Genomic DNA, 7,315 nt, shown 5'->3' with positions numbered 1-7,315 from the left:
TTGACTACAGATATAAACACAAAAGCTGAAACTAGAAATCTTCTAGAAGAAAGCAGAGATACAATTTAAACGCCCATCAAAAGATGCACAGCTAAACAAATTGTAAACTATTCAAATGATATAATACTATTCAGCCAAAAGAAACCTGCTACTGATATATGCAACAGAATCTCAGACCTTACATTGAGTGAAAGAAACCAAGCATAGTATATGATTCAATTTTATATAAAATTCCAGAATAGGCAAAACTAATTTATGGTGAAATTTTTCAGAGCAATAGTTGCCTCTAGGACTAGGAGAAATGACTGGAAAGAGCCATGAGGAAATTTTCTTGGGTGATAAAATCTACTAAATCTTGATTGTAGGGTAGTTACAGTTATTAGGCATTTGTCAAGATTAATTGAATTGAATACGGAAGAGTTGTGCATTTCATGATTTATAAATTTTACCTCAATAAAAAAATGAAACTTTAAACAAATATTAAACTCTAATTAGTAGGCTTGCTTTACATAATGATACAGTTTATCAATTATAAAACTATTTTCTGTGTTTTCTTATGTGTCTGCAAATGTATAAATATATTGAGTATAATGAGAGCTTGGTTTCTCACTCTTAGATATGTAGATTTCCTGACTCTGCAGATAGGGACTAAAGCAATGACACAGAAGTAGCAATAAACACAACTTGTAATCAGATCTTGGTTTCTCAATACCATTCTCCACTAGAAGGAACCAGACCCCGTTGGAGAAATGACTAATTCTAGGATAAGAAAAGTAAGATAAACATGAAACATCTATGTTCCCAAAAGTAAAGAATTCATCAACAAAACAAAAAAAAATGATGGGGACATGTCTAAAAGGACAAAGGAGCCACCACTGGAAGTTCAACAGTGACCCACACCCTCCAGCAATTTTTCTGTTACTTCATCAGTGGGCTGCAGGTTCCTGTAGCAGGAACCACACCCTTTCTTCAGAGGTTTGAATCTCTACTTTGTGGTTGAAAAAGTAAATTTTTAAGTTATTTTCTTGTTAAGCTTCTTCAATTCTAGTGGTACTACCTGCGTTTTGTGGTTGCTACTTCTATATAACTTCTGTAGGACTTAGAGTCCTCTTTTAACCCCTTTCAGTAATTGATTTTTTACTAGAACACAATTCTTTATGTAAAATTTTTCCTTAAAATCACTGGTGTAGTATCTATTTTCTGATTGGGTTCTGACTGATACAGGATGCATCACTTTTCTCTTTGTCCTATCAAAAAATGCATACCTATATATACACAGTGGAATACTATTCGGTGGTAAGAAATGAAATAGGACCATTTGTGACAATATGGATGGATCTTGAGATTATAACGCTAAGCGAAATAAGTCAGACAGAAAGAAGCAGAGAACCATAAGATTTCACTGATATGTGTTATATAAACCAAAAACAACAAAAGAACAAGACAAACAAATGAGAAACAAAAACTCATAGACACAGACAATAGTTTAGTGGTTACCAGAGGGTAAGGGGGAGGCGGGTGTAGATGAGGGTAAAGGGGATCAAATATATGGTGACGGATGGAGAACTGACTTTGGGTGGTGAACACACAATGTGATTTATAGATGATGTAATACAGAATTGTACACCTGAAATCTATGTAACTTTACTAACAATTGTAACCCCAATAAACTTTAATTTAAAAAAAATGCATACCTAAATATAATCATGATGAAACATCAGACAAACCCCAAATAAAAGACATTCTACAAAATAAGTGACCTGCAATTTTCAAAATTTCAACGTCAAATAAGAAAAATAAAAATGACAACAAATTGCAATGTGTGACTCTGGCTTAGCTTCTGTGGTTGGGGAAATGGGAAAAAATTATAAAAATTATTTACTGGGAGAGTAAATTCAAGATGGCAGAGTAGATAAACACTGTGCTTGCTTCCTTCCCTGAACACTTTAAAATTACAACTAAATTATAGAACAATCAACCTGGAAAACCATCTGAAGTCTGGTTGAACAGAAGTTTTATAACTAAGGAGATAAAGAAGAAGCCACATTGAGACTGGTAGAGGGGTAGAGATGAGAAATGGTCTGGCTGCAAACCTCCATGTGGCAGTTGAGACCCAGGAGGGATATATCGGCCACAAAAGTTAACTCCCAGAGGAGCCAGAGACCCCAGCCCTGCACCAGCCTCCCCAGCACAGAGTACTAGTGCCAGGAAGAGGAGCCCCCACAACATCTGGCTGTGAAAAACAATGGGGATTCCTACTATCCAGGTAAAACCAAGGACTGCAGGGAAACCCAGACGTCCTCTTAAACAGCCTACATACAGATTCTCTCGCTTGTAGGCACTGACCTTGGGCTCCAGCAGAGGGATAATAACTCGGGGGGCATAGGAGGCATACAGGGGACAAACTGATGTATGCAGCTTCGAAGCAAGGGCTGGAGGACAATCGCCATTTTCTTTCCTCCCATGCAACCTGCAGGCAGGCACCATCTTTCCTGTGTTGAGCTCTCCCCCGCAGGTCAAATCTAAATCTGATAGGACTGCTCCACCCTGCCTACTCACTGAGACCCCACCCCAACCAATTCACCCAATACCAGAGGCACTTTCTCCGAGAGCAGCCGGTCCTGCCCATGTTACACTCTTTCTTGAAAAACTATTGCAGTCCACAGGACCCAGGTGGGCAGCAGCTGACCTCGGTGTGCTCTGAGACTTTTGCTGGGTAGCTCCAGGCTCAGCACTGGCATCAAAGCAGAGTCTACATTAACCTGTTGACCACAGCTCTTGATACTCTAGTAACTCCCTAAGACCCTGCCTCACCCAACTCATGTACTGCACAAGGCTTTATCAGGGATTAAAACTTAAGGAAGCCAGCAGGTGGCACCAGGCCTCGGAGTGTCCTGCCTTTTGTGGAGCTACCCCAGGCCATCCTCAGTTCACAGCATGTCCTCTCCCACACGCCTCCAGGGCTAGCACAGGCAGCAAACAACTGCAGATCATATGTTTCTTGCTAAAGACAAAGGAAATATTGAAAGGAAGACATTTTGATGACATTCAGGACATCAAGGGTAATACGATGACAGCTCTAATGGCCATTCCAGAAAAAGAGCTCCAAAATTACTTTGAAGGGTGGACCAGGCGCTGGCGTCAGTGCATAGCTACCCAAGGGGAGTACTTCGTGACCATAGTGATATTTAGCAATGAGTTATCGTGGGGACAGAGTGAGGAGTACAGTTTCCAGGCTCTCAGCCTCACGTGGAAAGGTACTGGCTCAGGTAGTAAATGGCCATCAACTGTGATCGAATGGCCATCAGCTGTGGCTAGTTGGCCATCAGCTGTAACCAGTGAGCCATTGGCCACTAATATAACTGCCGTGGCTATGCTAGCAGAAGATGAGGGCTACCAAGAAGATGGTGGCTGAGTTATCAAGAGTGGATTGCACTTAGCATGGCGGATTGCAGCTAGTAAGTGAGGTGGGTTGGCAGAGAGAAGTGGACGGCAGGTTGTGGATAGTGTGGCTCCTGCTTCCTGTATCTCCAACCCAGCCACCAGTGAGAATATAGTGACTCCCCTATCTATGGCTCCGTGGGTGTTCTTTTTTGGCCTCACCATATCCTGCATTCTTATGTGAGGAGTGGGACTAGAGACCCCGCATGCCGCCCTTCATGACAGGAGTGTACTGTGTTTCCTTGAAAATAAGAGCTAGCCAGACAATCAGCTCTAATGCATCTTTGGGAGCAAAAATTAATGTAAGACCTGGTATTATATCATATTATATTATACTATACTATACCCGGTTTTATAGTAAAATAATACTGGGTTTTATATTAATTTTTGCTCCAAAACATGCATTAGAGCTGATTGTCCGGCAAGGTCTTATTTTCGGGGAAACACAGTAGCACTTCTTCTAGGATGAATTCATGAACTTAATCGTCAGACCTCGTATGTTAAACATGATCAGCTTATTTTAACACAATCGTTGTTTTTTTTTAAAGATTTTATTGGGGAAGGGGAACAGGACTTTATTGGAGAACAGTGTGTACTTCCAGGACTTTTTTCCAAGTCAAGTTGTTGTCCTTTCAATCTTAGTTGTGGAAGGTGCTTGTTCCAGGGGGCGCAGCCCACCATCCCTTACGGGAGTCGAACCGGCAACCTTGTGATTGAGAGGACATGCTCCAACTAACTGAGCCATCCGGGAGGCAGCTCAGCTCAAGGTGCCGTGCTCAATCTTAGTTGCAGGGGGCAGAGCCCCACCATCCCTTGTGGGACTCGAGGAATTGAACTGGCAACCTTGTGGTTGAGAGCCCACTGGCCCATGTGGGAATCGAACCGGCAGCCTTCGGAGTTAGGAGCATGGAGCTCTAACTGCCTGAGCCACCGGGCCGGCCCCAACATAATCATTTTAAAAGGAAGGTACAAATAAAAGTTCAAAATTGAAATCTGCTTCAAGATGTCAAATTGAATACATAACAAAACTGAAAAAACTACTGTAGGAGAGAATCAAATTTTCCTTCAACCCTTCTAGGTTCTTTGACTGGTCTGATAATTAAATTGACATAAGACAGATTAACAGGAGAAAAACAATATTTTTATTCTTCAGTATAATATTCCATTTTATTCAAATGTTTAAAAATATGATTTGCATAAGTCTTTGTAGATTTACATCCCTTTCGATATTAAAAGTTAAATAACTGTGTACTAACAAGACTGTTAATGGCATCCTAAAGCAGGAACCCAGAAATAAGTCTTAGATTATTCATTTCTTTTTTCTGTTTTTTAATTTTATTAAATTTATTGGGGTGACTTAGTTAATAAAATTATATAGGAGAGAAAGACAAATTTAATTTTGTACATGGAGGAGGCCTGATAAAAAGATGAGATGCAAAGGCAGTCAGGCAACTGAGGCTTATATGCCATCCTGAACTAAGGAACAGGAATAGGGTCCTGAAGCTTCAAAGGGGAGAAGGCCAATTCACAGGAAGATAAAAACAGATGTTTGGTCACCAGATGTTTGCCCTGCCATGTAGGTAAATCTTCCAGATAAAGTTTTCTCTGGTAATACCTCTTTCTGGGCCAGGCCCCCTATCTAAATTCTTTTAGCCAGTTAAGGGAGAAGTAAGTTTTTTTTGAATCTGCTGGGTCTTGATTGCCTTCAGCTCAAAATAATCCACATGTCAAAGTGGCATATTTTGGGATGACACATTCTGCTCCCCTTCACCACCAAATAAATTTCAAGAGATCCCTGAGCAGATCAGAAATTGTGAGCAAACAGGATGTATTTGACATGAGACAAGAGCAAAACCTGTAACAAAACTCATGCAAAAGAAAGCTGTTGAGAGGTTAAAACAGCCATTCCCAATAAAGTTTCCATCTCAGAGTCAACCAAAAACATGTCTGGGACAATTATCAAAGCAATGAAGTGAAGAAAGAACTCAGAATACCAAGATCTTTCAAGTACCTTCCCCTCTTCTGTTTATAGTAAGTAGGAGGCATCCTCAGCATTTGATTTTAGGACAAAATTCCTAGCACTACTTTCTAAACAAAGTGAACAATTTATGGTGTGTGGGGGAATAGGGTGTGAATGTAGGTATAGGGTGCGGGTGTCCTTGTTAATGACGAGGCCAGAGAGAGGCAAAGCAGATAGCCAAAAAAGAACCGCTAATTTCAACTTTTGCCACCGGCAAGAAGCTTGAGATCAGTTCCAATACAGATAGCTCCCAGAATGGGGACTGATACCTGCGGAGCAGCGAGGTGACCAACGTTATTTGCACCAGAATGGAAAGAGAAGCTCCCACTCCCACAGAAGACAGGTTATTCAACCTATTCAATTTCTGGACCTTTCCCCACTTACAATATGCACACTTCCCGCCCTCCATATTCTACGCAATGACAAATATGCAAGATTTCTGAAATCAATACTAATTCAACTCAAATAAACATCAATTCTAGGATGAAAGCTCATTGCAAAAGGGTTGTCTTTTTTTTCTGCTGGTATCCTAATAACGATGTAATTGCACAGTAAACATTTGTTAAATGAATAATAAAAGAAAGACAATAGAAATAACTTAAATGCCCAACACTGATGGAATTGCTTACGTAGTAATCCATACAGCTAAATGTTATGCAACCATTAAAACATTTATTCGTAAAGTTATTGAAATGGAGATAATATTTGATATTAATTTTTTTAAAGGAGGGAATAACATGTTCATGAAGGATATATACAACTTCTTGGTGGGTTTATGGATTTTTGTTTTGTTGTTCTTTGTGTTTTGTGATTACTTTTATTATTACTAAAATGACTTTTATTATTAGAAACTCATCTTTTAATTTTCTTATTTTTTTCTTGAGTATACATCCAAATCCAACCCAGATATGATTACCACCTAGCCTGAATTGCATGTACCAATTAATAAATAAATGCGGGATCCTATACAGTCACTGTAATATAGTGCTTGAGAGCATGGACTCTGGAGACTACATGTTGTCGTGCGGGGCGTCCGGCGGGGTCTCCGGTCCCGCCCCCCACACAAGAACGCAGGACATGGTGAGGCCAAAAAGGAACACCCACGGAGCCATAGGTACGGGAGTCATACCACTGTACTCTCACTGGCGGCTGGGTTGGAGAAACAGGAAATAGGAGCCACACAATTCTCAACCCTCACTGTGCCGCTTGCAGACTCAGCCACCACCTTCTTGCTAGCCCCCCTTTCTTCTCTTCTTCTACTAGCCTAGCCATGGCAGTTATATTCATGGCTAATGGCTCACTGGTTACAGCTGATGGCCATTTGATCAGTCGATGGCCATTTACTACCTGAGCCAGCACCTTTCTATGTGAGGCCGAGAGCCTGGAAACTGCTTTCTGGGGCTCTGTCCCCACACTCCACCCCTACAGGCTCTCGCCTCACAATCTACGCGACAAGCGTCTTCCGCGAGGGGCCCTGTGCGAGGAACCTGGAGGTGAATGCTATTTCCTGGACACAGCCATGCTCTCTGGTCACAGCCAGGGTTTCTCAGGGCACCACCAGTACTCCTGGGCACAGCCAGACTTCCTGGACTTCTTAGGGTACCACTAGTCTCCCCGGGCACAGCCAGGGTTTCTCAGGGCACGACCAGTACTCCTGGCCACAGCCAGACTTCCTGGACTTCTTAGGGTACCACTAGTCTCCCCGGGCACAGCCAGGGTTTCTCAGGGCACCACCAGTACTCCTGGGCACAGCCAGACTTCCTGGACTTCTTAGGGTACCACTAGTCTCCCCGGGCACAGCCAGGGTTCCTGGACACAGCCAGGGCCTCTCAGGGCACCGCCACTCTCTCTGGG

This window comes from Rhinolophus ferrumequinum, chromosome 10 (genome assembly GCF_004115265.2).
Source record: "Rhinolophus ferrumequinum isolate MPI-CBG mRhiFer1 chromosome 10, mRhiFer1_v1.p, whole genome shotgun sequence".
Classification (NCBI taxonomy): domain Eukaryota; kingdom Metazoa; phylum Chordata; class Mammalia; order Chiroptera; family Rhinolophidae; genus Rhinolophus; species Rhinolophus ferrumequinum.
This window is presented reverse-complemented; position numbering follows the sequence as displayed.